A 25,706-nucleotide genomic window follows, 5' to 3' on the forward strand; every position below is an offset into this window, starting at 1 on the left:
TTCTATGCCTGGAGCACTTACTCGGTCAATACAAGGACGGTTAACTCTATATGTTGATGACGTTGGAGTCGTCGTCCGATAATGTCCCACATATGTTCGATTGGAGGCAAACCTGATTATTGAGCAGGTCAAGGGAACTTGTCGACTCTCACTAGAGAACGTTGGGTTACAACAGCGGTATGTGGGCGAGCGTTGTCCTATTGGGAAACGCCTTTTCATGAATGGCGGCACAACAGGTCGAATCACTGGACTAGCGTACAAATTTGCAGTCAAGGTGCGTGGGATAACAACGAGAGTTCTGCTCTCATACAAAACCGCACTCCAGACCATAACCCCAGGTTACACCCAGTGCGTCTAGCACATAGACAGGTAGGTTGCAAGCCCCCAATTGGCCTCCTTCTAACCAAGACAGGGCCACCACTGACACCGAGGCAGGACCAGCTCTCATCAGAAAACACAACAGATCTCCACCCCTGCCCTCGGTGTTGTGTTGCGAATTTTTTTCCTGCAATTTACTTCCTCTTGCATTAAGAGATATTCTCTTTTTCAGGTTTGTCAAGCATTTAGAAAGCGTAATGAGCCCCGTTGCAACGATGCAATTTATTCATGGGATGCTCAGCGGCATTATGCTGATATTTCCAGCCGCATCTGTAAGTATGAATTTGCTTGACAAGAACCACTATACAATATGTAAATAGGACTACATTAAAAATATAAAACTTTGTTATAAGTTACTATAAAAATATCAACAAATTAGTCAAGAAATCTTGACGTCACTTCAATGCACACCAAAAGATGGCAGCACATGTGGGCTGCAAATCGTTTCAAAAAACATTTCAATTATTTCTCACTTGTTTCCCTGCATATAGAGATTTCTTATTGTTTGCAAGGGCATTTGGCAAGTGACCCGTCAGTCAAATTTAATTCTAAGAAATCAGTGTTGTTGAAATGGTCTTTTTCTTCTGCGAAAAGTGCGGTTACTTGGAAATCAGAATTAGGAAATAGAAAGTTTCAGGGAGCCTTCATAGTACCGCAGTCTACTTTACCTTGTGATACAAAGGTGACCATAACAACTGGTCTGAAGTTTCCGAATGGGCATCAGATATGTCTTCATTGGAAGGCAGCTGGCAAGAGTAATATGTAATACTTACGAAGGACTGGTGCACCAAAACAGCATACATACATGGTGATTTTTTCCTCCCTGTAGAATCACTATGGACTGATCGATGACAGGATATGGAACAAAAAAGATCTAACGAACTTATGGACGGAAATGCTTGGTTCCCATGCTAGAGACCATTTATTCAGTCATACTTTGTTACAAAAAAAATGGCTCTGAGCACTATGCGACTCAACTGCTGAGGTCATCAGTCGCCTAGAACTTAGAACTAATTAAACCTAACTAACCTAAGGACATCACACACATCCATGCCCGAGGCAGGATTCGAACCTGCGACCGTAGCGGTCACGCGGTTCCAGACTGAAGCGCCTTTAACAGCACGGCCACACCGGCCGGCATACTTTGTTACAGAGACTGTGGTCGAATACGCGCTGTACCATGGAGCTACAGTTAAAGTATGCTTGCTTTCCTCTTAGAGGGTGGTACTGTTCCCTGTACGTCATGCCCTAGCGCCCTCTCCTGCCATAGTAATTGGTAACGGTGTGTCCGATTCACTTCTCTTGCTGACTCACCTTGTAGTGGAGGTGATACAGCATTGTACGCAATGGTTCCGTACTCGAATCGGACTGACTCACCTTGTAGTGGAGGTGATACAGCGCTGTACACAATGGTCCCGTACTCGAATCGAGAGCTTGCCGACATGGTTTTTACTTACGGAAAGACAAATGGCAACGGGCGGCGGACAGCAAGGTTGTATCAGGAGACATATTCCCGCCGACAGCAAACACAGCATTCAATGTTTGCAACAGTGTTTCGCCGTTTGTCTGAAACACAGTCGTTTCAGAAAGCAGGGAATCATGAAGGACGTATCCGAAATGTTCGGACACCAGACATGGAGGAAAATGTGATTAACACCGTGGAAGGCGTCCGCCGTGTCAGTGCCAGGCAGTCGGCTCGCCAGTACAGGGTAAGCCAGACGGCCGTGTGGAACATTCTCCATGACAGTTGTTACTATCCTTATCACTTACAGCGTGTGCAGGGCTTATTAGCGACAGACTTTCCACATCGGGAGCAGTTTCTTCGCCAGGCAACCACGATTTCGGAATCTCTGTCATCCATCCTATTCACAGATGACGCAACATCTACGCGGAGTGGTATCTTCACTATCAAAACAGTCATCTGTGGGGTAGTAAACAGATCCGCCTCTGGTATGGTGACAGTGAATCATTAGCATTGGTGCATTCAGAAAGTGTGGGCCGGGATAATTGGTGACCGTATTTTGCGTGACCGCTACGGTCGCAGGTTCGAATCCTGCTTAGGGCATGGATGTGTGTGATGTCCTTAGGTTAGTTAGGTCTAAGTAGTTCTAAGTTCTAGGGGACTGATGACCTCAGAAGTTAAGTCCCATAGTACTCAGAGCCATTTGAACCATTTTTTGACCGTATTTTGGGACCAGTCTTCCTTCCACATTACCCAATAGACCGGAACTATCGGCGTTTCTTGTGGATGACTTTGTCTCCCTTGCTATAATAAGTGTCACTGATGATTCTAAGGGTTATGTGGTTGCTACATGTGGTACTCCAGCCCACCTCGCCGTTAACATCCGGATGCATCTCAATCGTGTCTTCCCTGGTCGATGGATCGGACGAGGGGGTCCACTCGCATTGCCTGTTCGTTCATCGGATCTCAACCCGTGCGATTTCTGTTGAAGAGGCCATCTCAAAAGTATCGTGTATGCAGAGCCCATACCAGATGTAGAGACACTGGAGCAGCGTATTCATGTTGCCATTGAGACTGTTCAGATGCAGCATGGCCGATGGAATGTATGAGACAGAACATGCTACGGGGTACACGCATGCGTTGGGACAATTGGAAACCATTTTAAAGACATACTGTAACTGTGGCTGCATAGTATAGCGCGTATTACACCACAGTATCTGTAACAATGTATGATAGCATAAATAGTCTCTAACACGGAAACCATGCATTTCTAGACATAAGTTCATTAGACCTTTCTTGTTCCGTGTCCTCTCATCGATCAATCCCTAGAGTTTGTTGTTGTTGTTGTTGTTGTTGTTGTCTTCAGTCCAGAGACTGGTTTGATGCAGCTCTCCAAGCTACTCTATCCTGTGCAAGCTTCTTCATCTCCCAGTACCTACTGCAGCCTACATCCGTCTAAACCTGTTTAGTGTATTCATCTCTTGATCTCCCTCTACGATTTTTACCCTCCACGCTTCCCTCCAATACTAAATTGGTGATCCCTTGATGCTTCAAAACATGTCCTACCAACCGATCCCTTCTTCTAGTCAAGATGTGCCACAAACTCCTCTTCTTCCCAATTCTATTCAATACCTCCTCATTAGTTATATGATCTACCCATCTAATCTTCAGCATTCTTCTGTAGCACCACATTTCTAAAGCTTCTATTCTCTTCTTGTCCAAACTATAATTTATATAGGTTTAAAAATCACTCTGTGTAACATACAGTACCCTGTAACGGAGGAATTCTTATCACGGTATCATGTGAGCGATTAGCAGCGAATAAAAGCATCAGGCCATAAGCCATACGTTTGCGGTTTCATACTGGAATAGAAGGGTTACTGAAAGTCAGTATGTTTCTCTTTTCCTGACTTGTCCTCTTTATCAGCCTACTGAATGCTGCAGTGCAGGTCCCTTATCACTGTCAGACCTCATGGACGTATGGAACCAGCGAAGTTGAATAACATTTTGGGAAACCCAAAAATCCATAAAGTTAACTATTTGTGTACATTTATAGGAACAATCGAATGAAATTCTGACAAATAAAAGATTTTCTGTCTACAGCGGACAGTGCCTAACACCATCTCTGTTTTGAACAAGGAGCATAGGACTGGCTTACATTACAGTATCTTATGTAATGCACCGATTCATAATTTCTTTGTAGATGAAGGTTAAAGCTAACAAAGGTGTAACCGGTAATTAATGGGCTCCCAGATCATGATGAGAAGATGATTAGGTTCAACAACATATTGTCGTACAATACTACAGTTAGTTGTTGTTGTTGCGAACTCCAGTCCATAGACTGGTTTGATGCAACTCTCCACGCTACTCTATCCTGTGCATGCTTCTTCATCTCCCAGTACCTACCGTAACCTACATCCTTCTGAATCTGTTTAGACATCCTTCTGAATCTGTTTAGTGTATTCATCTCTTCGTCTCCCTCTACGATTGTTAACCTCCACGCTGTCCTCCAACACTAAATCGCTTGATGCCTCGGAACATGTCCTACCAACCGATCCCTTCTTCTAGTCAGGGTGTGCCACAAATTTCTCTTCTCCCCAATTTTATTCAATACATCCTCATTAGTTATGTGATCTACCCATCTAATCTTCAGCATTCTTCTATAGCACCATATTTCGAAAGCTTCTATTCTCTTCTTTTATAAACTATTTATCGTCCATGTTTCACTTCCATACATGGCTACACTCCATACAAATACTTTCAGAAACGACTTCCTGACACTTATTCTATACTCGGCGTTAACAAACTTCTCTTCTTCAGAAACGCTTTCCTTGCCATTGCCAGACTACATTTTATATCCTCTCTACTTCGACCATCATCAGTTATTTTGCTCCCAAAATAGCACAACTCATTTACTACTTTAAGTGTCTCATTTCCTAATCTATCTCCCTCAGCATCACCCGATTTAATTCGACTACATTCCATTATCCTCGTTTTGCTTTTGTTGATGTTCATCTTATATCCTCCTTTCAAGACAATGTCCATTCCGTTCAGCTGCTCTTCCAGGTCCTTTGCTATCTCTGACAGAATAACAATGACATCGGTGAACCTCAAAGTTTTTATTTCTTCTCCATGGATTTTAATTCCTACTCCGAACTTTTCTTTTGTTTCCTTTACTGCTTGCTCAATATACGGATAGAGTAACATCGGGGATAGGCTACAAACCCGTCGCACTCCCTTCCCAACCACTGCTTCCCTTTCATGGCCCTCGACTCTTATAACTGCTATCTGGTTTCTATACAAATTGTAAATAGCCTTTCACTCCCTGTATTTTACCCCTGCCACCTTCAGAATTTGAATGAGAGTTTTCCAGCCAACATTGTCAAAAGCTTTCTGTAAGTCTACAAATGCTAGAAACGTAGGTTTGCCTTTCCTTTATCTAGTTAGTAGCAAGGTAAAAGCTTCGAATGGACTCTCCAATAATGATGTGTAGTCAGTTTGGATAAGCTGTTCATTCGGATACGGGGCAGAGACACCACTATTGAAAGCAGTTAGGGTTCAGGCACAAAATTTAATCTCTTTTAATTGATGAGAATTTATGCTGGGAAAACTAGAATTTACAGTTTCTCAAACAACTCAGTTGAATGACTTTTTCACGTCATATTATTGCAAAACCTTTAATAGGAACCAATCAGTAGGTAAACATACTTTGCTTATTTTTATTGAATAATACTACGTTTAATTGTTTTCAGAGGTAACTCATTTTTTAAAAAAAAGGAAATCTTCATTGCACAAATAAGAATAACATACAGTGCATGCCGTCGATCATCGTTACATCTGTGTCGTCAGACAGCGAGGTTGACATTCTGTGACATATGCTGTCGGAGACTTCACCTTTGGCCGATAAGAAACGCCTGCAAGCAATCATAGGCCTAGCCTTCGATGTCATGCAGGAAATAAAAGCGACTGCCTTCCCATCATGAACTGATTTGTATAGTACTCTGCTTTACTATCTACCTCTCTGACACTGAGCATACGTGATCGGCCTGCTTATTGGACTTCAGTTGGACAATTCTGTGAAGTGCGAATACAATGATGCTGATGGTCTTGCGTGATCACAGAGTATCTGGATTCTTCTCTTCGTGTTTGTCAACAACTTTAGTGGTAATGAATCCAGAATTCATGAAACCATGGCGTCAACAGCAGGCACACCAAGAACAACAACAAAAGGAACAGCTCTGACTTCAGTCACAACAGCAGACACAACAAGGACAAGAATTAGAACAAATCGTCGTACAATATCAAAGACAACAGGAACAACAAAGGCTGAAACTGCGAATAATAGAACAGCGGCATCTTATGCTACCGCAGCTCTTCAAGCTAGAAAAGCGTCCACCACCACCTTCGCACCATTTCATCCAGAAGATGACGACTGCGCCTCGTACAGACTTTTGCAGCTCCAATCCCAGGTTATCAGTGTAACCGACAGGGCTAAGCAGCGCGATTTTCTGCTATCTACAATGCGTCTTCTGTAATAGATACGTCCTCTCACCCGAGTGTTTAGAATTTTCAGAAATCCATTGTTTGCTCTCTGAGCTTTACGAGCATCAGACACATATCGTAGCAACTAGCCTCGTTTCTGCGAAGGCCACATCGCGTTGCACCAACAACGCCGCCTCAGCATAAACACACTACAGCCGCAGCTGAGCCCTTTCACAGCACAGCCACAAATGTATTCTCTGCCATTAACGATCAATAACCAGTTAATAATATTGCTTGTTGGTACTGGTCCACCAGTTTCTATCATATATCATGTCATCTACAGTCAGACTGTTTGTCCGCCTGATCAGCCGACATCACAAAAGCGACAATCCTACAGCAAGCACCGCATATTTTTGCTCGGTAAATGCACAGTAACGGCGTTTGATTCCTTTCTTAGTTGTACCATCACAGGAGGCCATCGTCGTTTTCCAAACAAAGATACGCGTCTTCACATAGTAACTCTCTTCTTGTTAAAGCCTTCACTCCCCTCAAGAATCTCGTCTTTGCTATTTGTTTTTGCTGTCACTTTTCTTTCATTTATCCAACTCTCGTTTCCGTACAGCAGTGATGTTACCGCCGTAGTTTTATAAAATTTAATTTTTCTGTCGTGTCAATTTTTGTCCTTCTAGATATCGCAAAAAATTTGTACACATTGTCATTTATATCACTTTCGTAATTATAGCCCTTATCGCAGCCCAAGTGTTTAAAATGTGACACTCGTTCAGTTACTTTGTTTTTAATTCTGCACATATCTGGTTTAGCCAATGTACTGCTAATAGAATGTCGTCTTCATTTTCTTGTATTATTATTTTGTTATCTGCAAATTGTAAGTTATTTAGGTTAGTCTGTTTATCTAATTTAATTCCTGAATAACTATTTGATTTCCAGGTTTTAAGGCCATTGTCAATTTAAATGCTAACAAGACGGGGTTGATTTTATCTCATCCGTTATTTTCTCTCCTTACTATTTTTATTTAACAATATAAGCTTTTGTTGCCCATATGAAGTATGGTGGGAAGCTACTATCAATCATTATTGCACATAATTTATTTCGATCAACTCGATCGACAAGGCGATATGGATTACAAGATTAAATTGCCTTTGTTTTTCTATGTGTCATTTTATTGTAAAGAAATTGTCAATGCACGAACGTCCTTTCCCAAATCCTCCTTGGGCTTCAGCTAGAACCGTAAGTCCAATATTCAAAATTTTTTAGTTGATCTTGTATGACTGCTTCAACAGAACACTGCCTCCGTAGTTTCCAAACTCACCTTCATTTCCCGTTTTGCACACGGAAATAATTTCCTCCTTGTTCCACGAACTTGGAATTTTACACTTTTGCCAGGCAGTATGAATAAAATACTAAAACCTGCAAGGAAAAAGGAAATAGATTTCCTGCACATTTGATTAGCTGCACATTTATTCCATATTTCTCTGCAGTTTTCTATTTGAAATTATTAGCTTCTTTTGTAGTTCATGCATTGTTGTATTGTCAATATTTACTTTTGTTTTCCTTATCAAATGACACAGCACTCCCAGCAACCCAGTTTGGTCCGTAAGTCTTTACAATGAATGTACCATTGATCTTTTTCAAATATATTCAGTTTGTTGTATTTTTTTCTGGCTGGCTTGTGTGTCTCATTACATCGTATACTTAAGTTTTTCTTTCATGTTTATCGTGGCCATTGTGGGAGTTGAAACTATCTCAAGATTATTGATGACTCTATCGTACAAACTGTCCAGGGTAATCTCGTTTTTGTTTATAGTGGTTTCCAGCTTTTAGTGAGCTCTTGCGCAGTTGTTCACATTCTTTTTGTTTCTCTTTTCAAGGTGCTCTTAATTCTTCATTACATATTGCAAATTTTCTTCAGTTTGGTGCTTTCTGTCTTTTCGTCGATGTTTCTTCAGCTGCATTTTCTAAACTGGTTCACCTAGTGCACAAAAGTTTTAGGAGTGGACGATTTTTCATAACATGATCATTGTATCAGCAGTAGTACCATTCGATGAACTTGATACGTTATGTATTGAATTATCAGATGCAATTCCATCAAACTTAGGATCTGTGAATAACTATGTATCTCACACTGAGTTATACAGCCTTCTGCAGCATCTTTCTACGATAGAGCTGTACCACTGCCAGAAGATATCCTCAGGTTAGAATCAGAACGTGTGGTGCAAGGCAGTTTCACACCCATCACGTCAAGACAATTGGCAACTCCGTCGGTAGTTGCACGCGAACGGAATGATTCCTTCCGTGACAGTGCTGACTTTGAAGCAACCGTAAATTCGCAATCAGAAAACGACGTTTATCCCAAAGCCAGAAGAGCTCATGTCAATAGTATGAAATGGCGAGTACGATTTATCCTAAGCCTATCTGCAACATCCACCAGACGTAACAGGTTGCTATTTGGAATTCCAGGTTTCTTGGAGCAGTTGACTAAAAACGTTCCGAATACGGTAAACTACGTGGAAGATGTATTTCTGATAGGTGCTACAAGAGAGCAGCATCTTGCAAACTTTCTCTTCTAGATATTACATCAAAATGAAGTTAAGTGCAAACTACGAAAGTATGAATCCTTTCAGGAGCAAGTGGAGTACTTGTGCCATATATTGTATAGTACAGAACTACAACCAACTCCGTGACAAGTGCAAGCCACCGTAGAAATTCAACTGCTTGCTAACTTAAAAGATGTTGTCTTTTCTTGGAAAAATCAATTACTATGCAGATTTCATAAAAATTGACTCCCAGATAGCCAGACCTCTGTATATTTTACGGAAGGAAATATGTTCACAGCAGTGTCAGAAGGTTTTCAAAACTTAAAACAATATCTAAAGTGCACTCAGTGCCTCGCGTCACCGTCAAAACACCTTATCGTAGCTACTGTCACCTCTCAACATGTCATCAGGACAGTCCTTTCTCACTAAAGCGCTAACTTCAGTACAGATAAACTATCCTAAAACCGATAAAAAAGTCCTTGCGATCCGACTTGGCGTTTAGAAATTCCATATGATTCTTCACAGCACAATATTCCACTTCACGATTCGTCAGAAACCACTGATTGCCTAGTTCAGGCCTAAGAACCATCTTCCTAAAAAAATTACCCGACGTCTTGCTTGCAATGATGGGCGCTCTACTTATACAATTCACTACCGGTCAACAGCGCAACTTGCTACGCCGATACCCTATTCACACTATTTTCCGGGCCAGACCCAACATTTGATTCACAGGAAACGTTTTGTTTCCAAACTGATGACATTCTGCAAAACGTCTACAAGATTTTCCCCTCACAGCAGCTGTAAATGCAAATCACATGGCTGAGAACACTCTTTTAAAGCAAATGTTGGGATACATTCGCCAATGTTGGCTTGACGCCTCTCTTCCCACTACAAAGGCACTTTTCTCTGAAAAATAGGCTTCACATGGTACAGGGAACACTGATGCTGACAATACACGACGACGACTGCCGGGTGTTCATTCCACCGCCACTGCATCATCATGTCATCAACCTGACTAATGCTGTCCACTGATGGACGACACGCATGAAAGCGCTCATAAAGCGGCATACCTATTGGCCAGCCATTATGCTGGACTTTGAGACGACAGCCGGCTCCTGTGTGACCTACGGTTCGATCCACTCAGCATCTCTGCAACAGTTTCATCCCTAACCAGTGCTGTAGGGCCCGTGGGAGTCCATACATGTGGACCTCATCGGTCCATACCTTTGAGGGATGTGGCTCATTGTCACCAAAGCATACTCCAAATTCACACATGTGATTCGAATATTGTACACGACAGCCTTGAAGAAAAATATTCGCTGTCGAAGGGGCCCCAGAAACAATCGTTTCGGACAATGGTCCTCGATTCTCAAGTAGCATGTTTCTAAGGTTTGTGGGTAGCATAACGCACCTGACAACAGCGTCATTTCACTCAGCCTCTAGGACTGAATTTGAGCCGCTCGTCCTCTCCTTTAAGTGCAGATGCAAAAAATAATAAACAACCCAGAAAGCTGAGCACATTAAAGTGCACACTTTCAGGATATGAAAGAATGAATCTGCCTTCCAGATTAAGGAAGGGGGTCAACGTTCGAGCCAGCCTATATGTGGTTTTCTACATCCACTAATGTAAATACTGGGCTGGCTGATTTACACGATATACAAACACTTTGAGAAACGATGTCACATTTCACCATCCAGTATATATCTCATGAAGACAGTAGGAGTAAACGGATTCCTTCCCAGGAGGGAGCAGGGAAGGAGGGAATCGGCAGTAGCTTTAAAATGCCTTTGTAGGTGTGATTCAACTGTAGTAATAGCTTAGATGCAGCTATGATTCTCCATGAAGCTGGAGAAGAACCGTACCAGTCCCAATCCGGCGCTGGATAGGATGCAGGACACCACAATGAGTGAATGCGAAAAATGAAGCTAGTCAAATCCGAAGCGGAGCTTATGACCGACTTTCTGGCCTCTTACAGAACTAGGGCAATCCAGAGACGCCCTCTGGCGGAACCGCTGTCAGCTGCCGATACTGGACACTTTGGAATGTCCTCCAGCCTCCAACAGACCCGAATCACTCCAACTGTGCCATGCCCTCCCCCCACCCCTACTCTCTAGGCATACAGTTGCAGGCTTGCATCTTTGGAAGACTTAAAAGTGCCTATCAGGTGCCACCAGAGCAGCCCAGGGAAGACAGACATCCGCATTGGATGTCAGTGCGCCATGCTGGTCAGTATGCAAACCAGCTACACCATGGCTACCGGCTTACACCTTCAGCCAACCACCTCTGGACCCAGAACCAGCTCTGTACAACTTTAAACGGCAAACAGAGACAGACCAACACACACAGGTCCAGTGATATCGAAGCAGGTCCCCTGTGGAGTGGGACCCCATCCCACCTCCAGCAACAATGATCCCAGCAGGTCAGCAAGACTGAGATATTAGCACCAGCCAGCTATAGCATAATGACAGCGCCCTCACTGCAAATAAAGGGCACTGCCAAACAACAAAAACCTGCTGATGTCAATATACACACCAAACCCCTATACTGCTTGTCGACCCATAAGCCCCCACCCTATACCAGTACAGTGATGACGCTACTCACTGGAACAGTTTCGACAAAACAGCCAGTTAAAGAGAGAGGGGTGCTATATCTAAGTCCTCAGACAGCGAAGTCAACAATCTACGATATACGCTGACAAAAACTTCACCAACGGCCAATGATTGGCGCCCATGATGTCATGTAGGAAATAAAACCAGCCAGCTTGCAAGCATGAACTCTTTATCCTGCTGTGCTCTGGTGTCTGCTCTGCTGATGCTGTGCATGAGTTGCATCACCATGGAATATTTGGTCCTGCTTTTGGTGTGTCGCTGCAGCTTGGTTGGTTGGTTGTTTTGGGGGAAGAGACCAAATTGCGAGGTCATCGGTCTCATCGGATTAGGGAAGGACGGGAAAGGAAGTCGGCCGTGCCCTTTCAAAGGAACCATCCCGGCATTTGCCTGGAGCGATTTAGGGAAATCACGGAAAACCTAAATCAGGATGGCCGGACGCGGGATTGAACCGTCGTCCTCCCGAATGCGAGTCCAGTGTGCTAACCACTGCGCCACCTCGCTCGGTCGCTGCAGCTTCATGACGACCTGGCGTAGACTACTTTTCAGAACTGTCAAGTGATAATTGTGTATCCATCTTTATTATCCTATAGTGTTTGTTGTGATTTAGCAGGGCTAGTAATCATCTTGCAGAAAACTGTTTAAAGAGTCAGCTACCTTAACTGCACCATCAGAGTACTCATGTTGATGATATTTTTTGTAAACAGTCTATCAGAGTTTCGATCGATGATTACACTAATAGATGAATAAATTGCGTTAGTTAGTTTTCATAAAAATTGAGTTTAACTCAAAAGAGGGTAAGCAGCGATGGTACTAAACTCTTTGACAACTGTCCTAACGATATTAAGTACATGACAGGTAGCATGTTTCTTAAGGGCAACTTCTTATACCCCTTAGGAAAAATTTTCTGCCAACATATCAACACGTGCACAAATGTATCTAGTGAGTGCTGGACAAGTAAATTTCAAACTGCAGTAAGCAGAGCATATCCTGAAAGGCAAAACCTCGTTTTCCATTTTAAAGTCACTTGCTAAGTCAGTCTCAACTGCTTCTTTAATAACACTATCCCGACAGCTGTAACTGAGTGCCAGAATCTCCGTGTCATGTTAAATAGAATAACCAGCGCCGAGGCAGTGTTCTGAAATAGCAGATTTCCTCATCTGTTGTAAGGATGTCTGATATTTATGCTAAATACAACGGGCCTCCTCATAAGAGATGGTCTGACCAATGTATGACATCCATCTCACGCAAACCATTATCATCCTTTACCATAATCTAACATGACCCTCGAATAACGTATTTCATATCATGTCTCTGCCGTCTTTTTTCACATGCTACCTGCATAGGATAAAAAGGCCACAGATTTTGCTACCAGTTAGATAGTTTCATTACTCACCCAATTCACGTTTTGTCAGTAGCGCAACACGTGTCTAATCTGGCTTTCACTATAACCATTCAGGCGAAAGGTGTCTCTGAAGTGGGCAAACTCGGTCGATGGACACTTAGAGCCTGAGATGACATGGACCTGTTATCGAAGGTACAAAGCACCACTCCAGGCCGAGCTGGATGGTGAAAACTATCAGTCTGTAGATACAAATCAATAAGAGTTCCATTTATGCGTTGAAAATGACAGTGTGTGTACACGTCGAAATATCAGCGGTTGTCGATGGCATCACCCGGCTACTTTCGCGGAACTTTAAGAGTGCAGGAGAAAATCAAGTTCTCAATTGTAGCTTAATTAGTGCAAAAATGTCACTACTTACACACGTAATTAAACTAAATATTGTTTTCTGTTACATGAAATCATTTGTAAGTTCTCAGAGTTGAACCATATTTAAGTATAGATTAAGTTTATATCCTGGAATAACTAAATTTTTCCATGTCATTTTGATATATATTACAAAGTGACCATGGAACATGCAATTAACTAACCAATATTGAATTGCCACTCAACTATGAAGGACAGAATGATGAAATTTAATCTGTTACGATCGTCTAACTAGTCTGTGGAACTCAGTGTAATTGCTTTATTTATTTATTGCTTATGTAGCCTGATCAGATTAGTGTCTTAAGACCCTCTCTCACACTTAACGAGGAACAACTCATAGCAAAGATATTACAAAAAACATTACAGTTACCTGGCAATATATCTGCTACGCACTCATGGGAAACAAGAACATCGTCATGTGAGCATGTAGCAGAAGTTGCTCATGTACTAATACAGACCTGTGTGTTGGCAGAGCTCCGAGAATGGAGACCTGGTGAAGTGCCTGGCTTCGGCGCCCACTGTCAGCACACCACTGCTGCTCTACTGCCTGGGGGCGCACAGCGTGAGGGAACAGGTGAGCTGAGCAGCACTTTCTCATCCTTTCCACACGTATTTCACAGCAGTATGCGGGATACCATTAAAACCTCAACATTCTAGTCAGAGTAGTCGAATCGAATCCATAAATGACCCATATTCTAGTAGTGAACCTGGGCGCAAAGCCTGAGTGTCGCACTGCAGCTCCGGAAGTTTTGAGCTAACCTTTGCAGAATAAAGTGGAATAAAAGCTAAGTGTCTCATTTATACTAAGGAACACATACAAATTGCGACCTGTCTTTAATATGGGGTACCGTCCACTTCCTTGACTGAAGACTGGGTAGCCCATATGGATGAACTTGTAGCCCCACCTGCTCCAGAAAACATTCCAAACAGTGAAAGGTGTGCTCATTCACAGGAGGATCATACAGCAGTGCTGCCAGCAACAACCAGACAAGGTTTGTGAGTTGACCGATGGAACTGACAGACCACAGGAAGTTTAGTAAGGCAAGACGGCAAAGAAAGACAACCTTCTCTAAGGAGATAATAAGTGAAAGACTATTTTTCAAACAGAGGCAGAAACGAAAGAAAGAATCAACATTCCCCAAATTTACATACTCACATATCTACAGTCTGTAAGCAAGGGAACGGATTGCATTTCTCGTCCAATGGACCCATTGTTCTCCTTATGTAAACAATTTGCCCACTTCACTTAGATTTCTTATGTTAACGAAGAGCACTCTGATAAGACACATAGTTATTCATCTAAGCTAATGTATTACTCAAATATAAACGAATCATCACTTGTACTCTAAAGTTATGTTTATGTAAGAGTAATTTATGACCCAAATGTAAACAAACTGATCATGTACGATTTGAATTATGTTTATGTAAGTATAATCCTGTTTATACACCGATATTGCGAAGATTCTAGATCGTCGCTATTAAAGACAGATGTAAAAAGTCTTCATCCGCTTATAGTGTACTGTAATCCTATTTGACAGCATGTGCGTACATCAGTTAGTGGCCGGCCGTGGTGGTCTAGCGGTTCTAGGCGCTCAGTCCGGAGCCGCGCGACTGCTACGGTCGCAGGTTCGAATCCTGCCTCGGGCATGGATGTGTGTGATGTCCTTCGGTTAGTTAGGTTTAAGTGGTTCTAAGTTCTAGGGGACTGATGACCATAGATGTTAAGTCCCATAGTGCTCAGAGCCATCAATTAGTGTTATACGTTATTGAAGCATTTGTCTCTCCGAAATGACGTACCAGTAACGGCACACGGCTTTCCCTCCTTTAAAAATCCTAACACAGTTGTAGAGATCAGAGATGTGGGCTGTCCCTCCTAAGACTCATCATATGCATCACCTCTGGTGTTTCGGTGCATATTTGCAATTTCAATATTGCAGTTTGTAACTGGGGTGACCCAAACAAATACATTCATCGCATCTTTTCTGTAATGTCTAGTTCGATAGAAATTATTAATTTATTTCCCATTGCCAACAAAAGTATTTTACGTACCCATTCAGTAGAGTGATCTCAGATTAATTGGAGATGAGTGTTGAGTTACCAGATGTCTTTATCCTTAAATATGACTTTCGCTATGTGCTGATCCGCTTTAGTGTACAAAAAATATGAGCTTAGGAATTGCCTATGCTAAGAAAACCATTACTGGTTTCACATCTACGCAATAAGAAAGGACAGGAAAACTTCAGAAATGTATCCTCGGGTATGTACAAGACGCGTATAGTGTTGGACAGTTGTCAAATTGTGATTTAATAACTACAGAAAGAAATTGCTGATGATAATAAGCAACTGGCATTTCAAAATCAGGAAGATAAAATTAGCTATATATCTCGAACAAAATAGTTTTAGTGTGTTTCTTTCTTCGTTATCCAACTGTGTACAGATTCCCCTATCTTGCCTGAGTGTCTATAAAGTGCTTGGAAGAGCTCTTCTCCTTCTCCTCCCTCCAAATTTGTACCCAGAAAACTTTTGCAAACACATAATGCTAATTGCCAAACCCATCCCTTATATACACTATATGATATAGAATGCGGTGGAGGTGGGATGCATTACAATGCACTCTGTGACCACCTAACAAAGACAACACCCATTCTTAATTTCTTGTGTGTTAGTAAGACACTACTCTGATCAACTGCGGCTGAAACTCTTAAAATTTGCACCGCAAATATTGCGGAAATGGGATGCGCCATTGATGTGCTGTTTCAGAGAATTGGTTGGTAGGCAAGTGCTCGTATTATTAGGCAATCAAAAGATTGTAATAATACATAGAAAGTGAATTTTTTGTGCGAATGTACACTTTTTAAATAGAACAACGTCTATTGACATTAAGAACCTGAAAGTCGGGTAAATTAGAATCTCAGTGGTGTTTGTTGCAAGAGTATAGGTCAAGTCGTGTACGATATATCGAATTTTGAAAATTTCCCACAATGACACTTGCAGTTTCTGTGGTTGGACACACTAAAGAATAATACAAGCGCTTACACGAGGTATATGTATTTCGACCAGTAACGGGATAACTGACCATTACAGGGGTTGTGTTCAAAACGACCACCGGCAGCGGCAATACACGCATCCAGTCTAGTATATAATGACTGTTGCACACGTGCTAACATTTAAGCTGATATGTCCGAGCAGGTTGCAGTAATACGTCGTTGCATTTCATGAGGTGTAGTTGTTAAGTTCTTGTAGACAAGTCTTTCAGCTTGTCCCACAGAGGGGACTGATGACCTAAGACGTTAAGTCCCATAGTGCTCAGAGCCATTTGAACCATTTTCTCCCACAGAAAAAAAGGCTACAGGCGTCAACTCCGAGAACGGGATAGCCAAGTACAAGTCCTCTGTGTCCAGTCCAGCAATTCGTAAACAATTTGTGAGGACATGCTGTAGTATTTCGTGCACTACTGGCTGGACAGCCATTATGTTGGCATCACAGGTTCCTCCTAGTCTGCAGTGGGACGTCTTCTAGCATTTGTGGAAGTTGGTCTGTTAAGAGTCTGAGATACTGTACGTATGAAAAACAGGCCTATAAGCTGATGCTTCACCGTCGCACACCACACGTTTACACTTCCACGGACGCCGAAGTTCCACCTGATGAAGCTATTGGGAATTGTCATCAGACCAGTAGCGCATGTTTTGAGGGTTACCTGGCGATGCTTGGTAATGTGACTTCAGCACTAAATAAGATCATCATACATCCGGAGTACTCTGTCTGAAAGTCCATGTACAGAAGTTAACACGATTTTCATAATCGTTTCAACACAGCTATTGATAGAGATGTGATAAGAATGGAACTTATAACGATGGAGAACGCATAGGACACTTCCTCACTCATGCTACTTCCTCATGCCCTTGGGCGGGAGCTAATTTGTGGATCTACTGCAACAGCAGCAAGAACATTACTTTCCCCTACTTCTGTTGTCACTTGTTTCCCTCTGTCACGTTGTCTAGGAACTACACTACCACATTAACGCAACTCGTTGAAGAGCTTGATAAATAACTGCCGAGATGGTTGACGTCTGTTGGGATATCTTCCTGCATACGCGATACAAGAAGAACTGCATTCTTCCTACACTCTCCGTACTCCATGAGCATGTCGGCTTTTCCTGCATTAGTAAATCCCATCGTCCTGTTGGTGTTACAGGTGGAACGGTGCACTCGTGTCGTGATTGATACTGGAGGCGATGCAAAACTCTTCAAACTTGGCCACTGTCAGTCACAACCTGTTCAGGGTAACCCATGAGGAAAACTATCGGAGACAGAGCCTGGATTGTGGAACGAGCCATAGTAGAGTGCAAACGAACCACAAAGGTATATTTGCTGAAAGCGTCAACCACGATGAGCCAATGTGTATTCCAGTAAGCTTCCACAAAATCCAAGCGCAGATGTTGCCAAGACGCTTGAGGTTTGGACCATTCAAAGAACTGCTGAGGTGAAGTTGACTGATGTTCAGTTCAGGCTTGCCGCAGAGAAGTAATCAGTTCAATTTGTGCGTCCAGACAGTGTTAAGTGCAATGACGTCACACCAGTTGCTTGGTGCGACTGTCACTACACTGTCCTTGGTGTAGCAAACGATATATGTGAGGTCAGAGAGCCTGGGGAACCACAACATGTGACTGGTCGTAATCGGTGCGAAGAAAACAGACACCTTGGTGCACTGTAACGGCATGCTGATGGGTAAAATTTTGTGAACCACAGAGCTACGTATCTGCCTGCGGCCAACAGTGCAGATCTGGTGCAACAGAATCTGCAAAACAGGATTCGCTGATGTGGCACAGACAATTTCAGTGATTAAGTGGAAAGCTATGCAAAGCATCGGTGTTTTGAGCATCAATGTTGCTACAAGAAACAGAGGACATCTAACGTTGAATCTGGGCCAATAGGGTGGCGAAAATGAGCATCTGCGTTGTCACGCTTAGAAATGGGCTGAAATACAATCTCATAGTGGTATTTGACAAAATAAGAGCCTACTGTTACAGTTTCTGTGTTGTGCAAGTTGGGACTGACTGAGACGGACTAAAGAAAGATTGTAGAGGTTTATGTTCTGTCACCAAGTCACCACTATAGACAATTTGCGAATAATTACCTTCAGCTTTCTTCAACAGTTTCGAAGGAAAGGCAGTCGGTCTGTCAACAGCACCAAATATATGCGACAAAACTACACCAGTGCCGTAAGAGGAAGCATCACTGCCGAGACCACAGGTTTGGCTGGATCAAAATGAACGAGACCTCGACCACTAAGCAAAGCCTCTTTCAATTTCGGGGAAGCAGACTGACCCTCTTGCGACCAAACAAACGGAACATTCTTTCTGCGCGAGCGATGGAAGGGAGCCACTATTTGAGCGGCGTTGGGGATAAATCGGATGCCATACTTGTGCTTCTCTAACACAGACTGCAATTCCTGGACATTTCGTGGAAGTGGAAGGTCACAGATAGCAATCAAATGTGATTGCAATATGTGAACACCCTAGTTGTTAATGACATGTCCTACGTACTCTGAAAAAACACACATTTGTCTCTGTTACATTCGGGACAAGGTGCAGATAATCCTTGAAACAGAGTGCAAAGATTGCGAATGCGTTCTTCCAGAGTGCGAACTGAGACGACAATGTCATCTACATGATTTGAACAAAAAAAGAACTTTTGCAATCGGGTGCTCCAGAAACCGATGAAATATAGCGGGTGCAGAAGCACTGCCAAACGGCACTCTCAAAAATTTGAAGAGAAACAGATGAGCATTAATGGTAAAGCCTTCTTGCGACTGCTCATCTGAAGATATTCATGAGTAAGCGTCCCACAAATCAGTTTTGGAAAAATAACAGCCAGCACCAAATTTATCCATCAGTTCTTCTGGGCACAGCTAGGGACAACTGTAATGACTGTCTGAGGATTCTCAGTTGTCTTAAAATCACCACACAACCAGAGTCTGCCTGACCGCTTCTTTAGAATAACAAGAGGAGACGCCCACTGACTGGCAATAGTGGATACTACTACCCCATTGTCTTGCAAAGCAGTAAGTTACTGAGGCACTTGTTCTCAAGAGAACTTGCCACAGTCACATTTGAATCTATGCTGTTTAGTAAGGCCTTCCAGTTCAGTCACTCACTGACGGTACATCTGCATCCTAAGGAATTTTTAATGGGCAGTCAGTACTTGAACCCTATCATAATACTTTGTAACAGGTCCTCACATTGTACTATTTATGGGCTTGGAAAAATTTTTGGCGCACATGCGATAAATAGTCACTCCCGTCATCACCAAGAAATAAGAATGTTTGTCAGTATCTTGTACGTGATGTGCTGCGATGTTCACATCGAACTATGAGAGGTACCCTGTCCAGTCTCCCTTCACGTTGCCAAACTCGTAAAATGGCGGCACATACGCAGGCAGTGCAGGTGGTGGCACTGGCGTTCGATCTGATGTTTTGTGTGAAGTCATCTGCGCCATCACGAAGCGATTCATTACTTCAAGCAGTTGCGCTATATGTTGACTCTGAAAATGAGAAAACTAAGTTAGATCAACTGCAGGCGGCGAATGAGGCGATTGTGGCGTGGTAGCCATAGTAACTAAGCAACGTGCAAAATAACAAAACAAATACTTACATAGAAAGCAAAAAGGGGAGTACAAAAGCAGCACCACGGAACCTAGAAAAGTACAAGAAAGGCAAACACAGGAGCCACCAAAGACAAGCGGCGGAAAAAGACGAGAGAACAGAAGTCAACTTGACGACTGCCACACGCGGGTATGATGCCTGATTTGTTTTGTATCATTTCGTACACAAAGGTAAGGAGAGGTGGGTTACGGATTGGTGGGGCAGCTGTCATCATAGGAGAACTTGACAGGAGCAGATATAATTAGCGAACAAGTTAACCCAACAAACAGAAGATTTACTTAACTTGTATTTCTCCAAGCGAACGAAGACTCATTAAAAATACCGCAACAAGAAATAAAGTCAAGCTATAACTGTCAACAACGAAGAGGTTCACTGTACTAAGCGTGAACGAAGGTGCCTCAGCGAAGGGGCTCCAAGTGCAAGTGGATGAGTCGCTGAGCCGCTGGTCCTAATGGCTCGTGGGGTGTGCGCCATCGGATCCGCTGGATCCTGCGAGATCGCTGTCGGAGTCTGACCAAACTTGCTAATCCGTGATCAACCTAAAGACGCCGGTCAGGTGGTATCGATACGTGATACGACAGTTCGGTGTCAGTGAAATGCACACTGTAGGGCTTCTGACGCGACGCTGTCCTTGGAATAACTGATTTGTAACAGTTCGTTGTGTCGCTCTGATGCCAACTGCTGCTCAAATTGCTGCTGAAAATGCAGCATGATGCGCCAGAGCCATACGCCAAACACTATAACCTTCCCCGTCAAGGGTGCCACGCTATCGTTCGGAGCCCATTCTTTTTGCGACCGTACCTTATCGTGACCACTACTGTCAGCAGTCACGTACAGTGACTACATTCCTGTCAAGTCTTTCTGCAGAATCACAGAAGGAACATTCAGCTTCTCATAGCCCTTTTACACGACCTCGTTCAAATTCAATGAGGTGCTGATAATAGCATCTTTGTCGCTTTAAAGGCTTCCTTGACTAACACCAACTCACCACGGCCAATCTCAAAGATAACTAATGCTTACGACCATTATACCACATATTCAAAGCAAACATGATTTGTATCCTCATAGTGGTGCTGCTAGCGCCACTCTTAAGCAACTGGCGTGAAATCTGAAAAGACATCGCCTTTCAGATGTAGGAACACGCCTACCAACGTTCGTTTATGTTGGCCAATCCCTTCTTGGTACTGCGATTTTTTTCCGTCAGTGTATAAATTACGTAAGAGGTGTAGTCTTTAAGTTCACTATGGCTGTTTCTAGTACCAACATTTTTTGAGAAATCTTCTTAAGTGCTGCAATTAAATTATTTTGTTTTACATTGTGTAATTAATTGCATAAATTTCAGCACATGTAAAAACTAAAACTGTTGTGTTAATTTATACTCGTTTGCTGAAATGTGTTGTTGTGACTCATATGTGATATTAACAACGGACAGTCAATTTCCGTTGAAATGGTTCAAATGGCTCTAAGCACTATGGGATTTAGCATCTGATGTCATCAGGCCCCTACACTTAGAACTACTTAAGCCTAACTGACCTAAGGCCACCACACACATCCATGCCCGAGGCAGCAGTCGAACCTGCGAACGCAGCAGCAGTGCGGTTCCAGACTGAAGCGCCTAGAACCGCTCGGCCACAAAGGCCGGCGTCAATTTCCAAACAGCGCTAAATGTTAAATATGAAATGTTAAATAAATGCTGTTACATAAAAAATCGTAAAAGATTTTCAACTTCAAATAGTTTCCGAACCTGGAAAAAAAGTTGTGTATCCCGAGAAAGCTATAGATGTAGAGTTGTGTTCATTGTGAAAGATAGCTGACCAGCCCTTACGCGGGATACCCAACCAATAATTCCACATGAAATTACTTACTTATGTTTATTGTAATACGAAAACATTGTTTACATATCATATTAAAAAACAAAAAACCCGCCTCGATTGCGAAAAAAAAAACACCTAGTGTTAAGTGTTAACCCAGGTTTCGGTGTAGATACTCTAGGCGGGTTTTTAGTGTTTTAATATATTAACCAACGATTGCTGACACGCTGCGATGTTGAACGTTTACATATCAGTTATTATATTAATATTCAAAGTAATTATTTAGTGTCGTTAAATGAATAATTTACTAACGAATGAATGACACCAACAAAATATAAATGAAGAGCGCTACAGTACTCAGGCATTGTTGATAAATGACCCAAGTCTCATTTGGTGGATCGCGTTACATGCTTAAGTAAAATGAGTTCAGTGTCATTACAAGCTCCAGATGGGTTTTTGTAGATGTTGTAGATAACCTTTCAGTCCGTGTATTTTAGTCCTGCTAATCTCAGAGTTCCGAAAGATGTATAATAATCACAGGAGTCATAGTTTCAAAAAGAACACATCCGTTTCTTAACTGCATCTCTGCTGAAATAGTGCTTCCTTGACGGGTGTGACTGCAAACACCCACAAATTTGTTTTCATCGACACAAAAGAACACTTTGTGATACACACAAGGGATATATATGGTTGTCTAGTATCACATCTGTTTTGTTTGATGGATGTGGTGGAAGGTAAGGAAGAGAAGGGGTGGAGGGGCATCGATAATGTAGACTAGACAGATATACGATATGCTGTGAGCTACGGAAGTACACGAGTGTTACAGTCTTACTGAGAAATGTCAGGGCACTGAACATGCTAGGTGTAAAGTGCGTAACCAGTGCAGAAGTATGACATAGCAGTAGAATATCCCCCTTATCAAAAGCTAATTACATTCCTCAGCAAAGCGATTTTTGACGACATGTTGTTGTGTGCAGGGTGAGTCGCTGTCGTTGGCTGTCTACAGCTGTCACTGGACCGAAGCCAGCACCAGTTTCCGTAGAGCGCTGCTGATAGTGATGAGTCGAGCACAGAGACCTTACAATCTCACTGCGGGAGGCATCTACCCGATAGAAAGGAGCACCTTCCTGTCGGTAAGCACCATTCTCTCTTTTGATCTGCACAGACGGAAGTAACACTCCAAGTGAGGTGGAACTTCCATTTTGCCATTAACAGGGCCGTATTTAGAACTTATAGATCGATCCCGTGGTGTGGACTCTGTGAATGGACATCTTGTGCTAACTAAATCCCATAAAATAACATTTTAGAATAATATTCGATTTAACAGCCTCTAACGTGCCATAACATTCTTGTTGGTGTTCTTGTCGTCGTCGTCGCGGTCTTCAGTCCAGAGACTGGTTGGATGCAGCTCTCCATGCTGCTCTATCCTGTGAAAGCTTCTTAAACTCCGAGTAACTACTGCAACCTACATCCTTCTGAATCTGATTTTTGTATTCATCTCTTGGTCTCCCTCTAAGATTTTTACACTCCACGCTTACCTCAAGTACTAAATTGGTGATCCCTTGATGCCTCAGAACATGTCCTACCAGCCGATCCCTTCTTCTAGTCAAGTTGTACCACAAATTCCTCTTCTCCCCAATTCTATTCAGTACCTTCTCATTAGTTACGTGATCTACTAATCTAATCTTCAGCATTGTTCTGTAGCACCACATTTCAAAAGCTTCTACTCTCTTCTTGTCTAAACTATTTATCGTCCACGTTTCACTCCCATTCATGGCTACACTCCATACAAATACTTTCAGAAACGACTTCCTGACACTTAAATCTATACTCGACGTTAACAAAATTCTCTTCTTCAGAAACGCTTTCCTTTCCGTTGCCAGTCTACATTTTATATCCTCTCTACTTCGACCATTATCAGTTATTTTGCTCCACAAATAGCAAAACTCATTTACTACTTTAAGCGTCTCATTTCCTAATCTAACTCCCTGAGCATCACCTGATTTACTGCGACTACATTCCATTATCCTCGTTTCACTCTTGTTGGTGTTCGTCTTATATCCTCCTTTCAAGATTCTGTCCATTCCATTCCTCTGCTCTTCCAGGTCCTTTGCTGTCTCTGACAGAATTACAATGTCATCGGTAAACCTCAAAGTTTTTATGTCTTCTCCGTGAATTTTTAATTCCCACTCCGAATTTTTCTTTTGTTTCCTTTACTGCCTGCTCAATACACAGATTCAACGTTATACCACAAAATTTGTAATTTAATGAATAGATGAGTTTAAGAATTATTCTTGATTTATTAACATCGCCATGAACAACTACTTTTTTTTTAAAAAAAAAAAAAAGAACAAACATTTGATACTCATGTGAATGCTAAAATTATTTTATCAGTTTTAACAGTAACATATTTTAACAATAAGGGAACGTATTTCTTCAGAAAATGCAGGACACAAAAGGAAAGCATCAACCTAACAAACTTTACCAATGTACTTCGTTTAGAGCACTTATCCAAATAATCAACTTCAGAATGCAAATTTTAAATAGCCATATTGGCTAGTTGGTTTCCACCTACACTCCATACTACTATCAATATATTCGGAAATTACCTGTCTTAAAATATATCTTTCATTCCAGGTTAAGTAAAAGTGTTGAGCCTGTGGTCTAACGTTATCATTCCTTTAACTGGATTGAAACTGAATTCTGAACTTAAGCATTGTTCCAATATATGGGATACACCTTTTGCCATATGTAGTGGGCTTGGTGAATCTATTGTGCTTTCTGTCAAAAACAAGCAGTGCCTCTATCGGTTAATGTTCCTCAGCATAATGCCATCTGAAATAAGTAAATCAGATTATGAGATTTCACCCCGCCCTTTATCCGAAACGCACAACGCAGCCTGACTAAACGCCTTGAGTAGGACTGATTAGGCAACAAATTTCGTTGCCAATTTAAAACTACATTTCTCAAGCACAACAGCTATTCTCATTGATGACAGGAAGTACAACGGAGTGGTAGAATGCTCGTATGCTAAAAGACTATCGGATCACACCCCATGAAAGAAGACGAGGTATTCTCTCCTCGAAGTTTAGTAATCAATTAACAAGCAAACTTTACTTCAATATTATGGTTCTTTATTGGGGTCAATTTCTTAACAAATTCTGTGGACATTAATCTGTGAGCAAAAGATCGTGCCACCGGGAAGATGGGGCACAGCTGCTCTTGGGAAGATATTAAAATCTCAACACAGCAGTCGAAGAAAATTATTAGGAAATAAGTTCACCGGTAACTCCAACGAATTAGGTGCGTTTACCATCAAACCTGCCTTGTGAGCGTCCTTCATTCTGCTCAAGAAAATCTGCAGAATACAATGAAGATGTCCCAACGGAGGTGCCCAGTGAAAAACATGTCGCCCCTCCAAAAAACTAAGTTGATAACCGATATAATTGACAAAGACGAAATTTAACCACACGACTACCCCCATGAAGCGTATGATTACTGCACAGATTATCTACGTTACGAGATGAAGCAAAAAAAACAGATTATCAACCAAAATGTTTTGTTGTAAGTGCACATAAGTCGTATCATCAGACCTCAACTGGCTGATACCAAAACTTTCCAAAAACCATAAACTGTGCTCTGGCGTAGACTTCCGTAGTGGGGCTGGTCGCCACCCAATCGTCATGAGAAACGACCTGTAGTATAAAACACTTTGACCAACTGGGTGAACCCTAAAAATACCATAGTTTTATATTCACTTTTCCACCAGTTTACTGAACAAAGAATTAGAACAACTGTGCGGTGGAAAATTTTACTCTGCAAGTTTTATTTTGGCAGAACAGTCGCCAGACGAACTTAATAGAGCTCGACAAACTGTTTTCTTGGGACTATTCACGCCACACGCCAGCTTTGAAAGCTCCTGCAATGAGAACCAACAACGTTATACCGATTCTTCTAACGCACGTGCATTAACAAAAATT

This window comes from Schistocerca piceifrons, chromosome 4 (assembly GCF_021461385.2).
Source record: "Schistocerca piceifrons isolate TAMUIC-IGC-003096 chromosome 4, iqSchPice1.1, whole genome shotgun sequence".
Taxonomy (NCBI): domain Eukaryota; kingdom Metazoa; phylum Arthropoda; class Insecta; order Orthoptera; family Acrididae; genus Schistocerca; species Schistocerca piceifrons.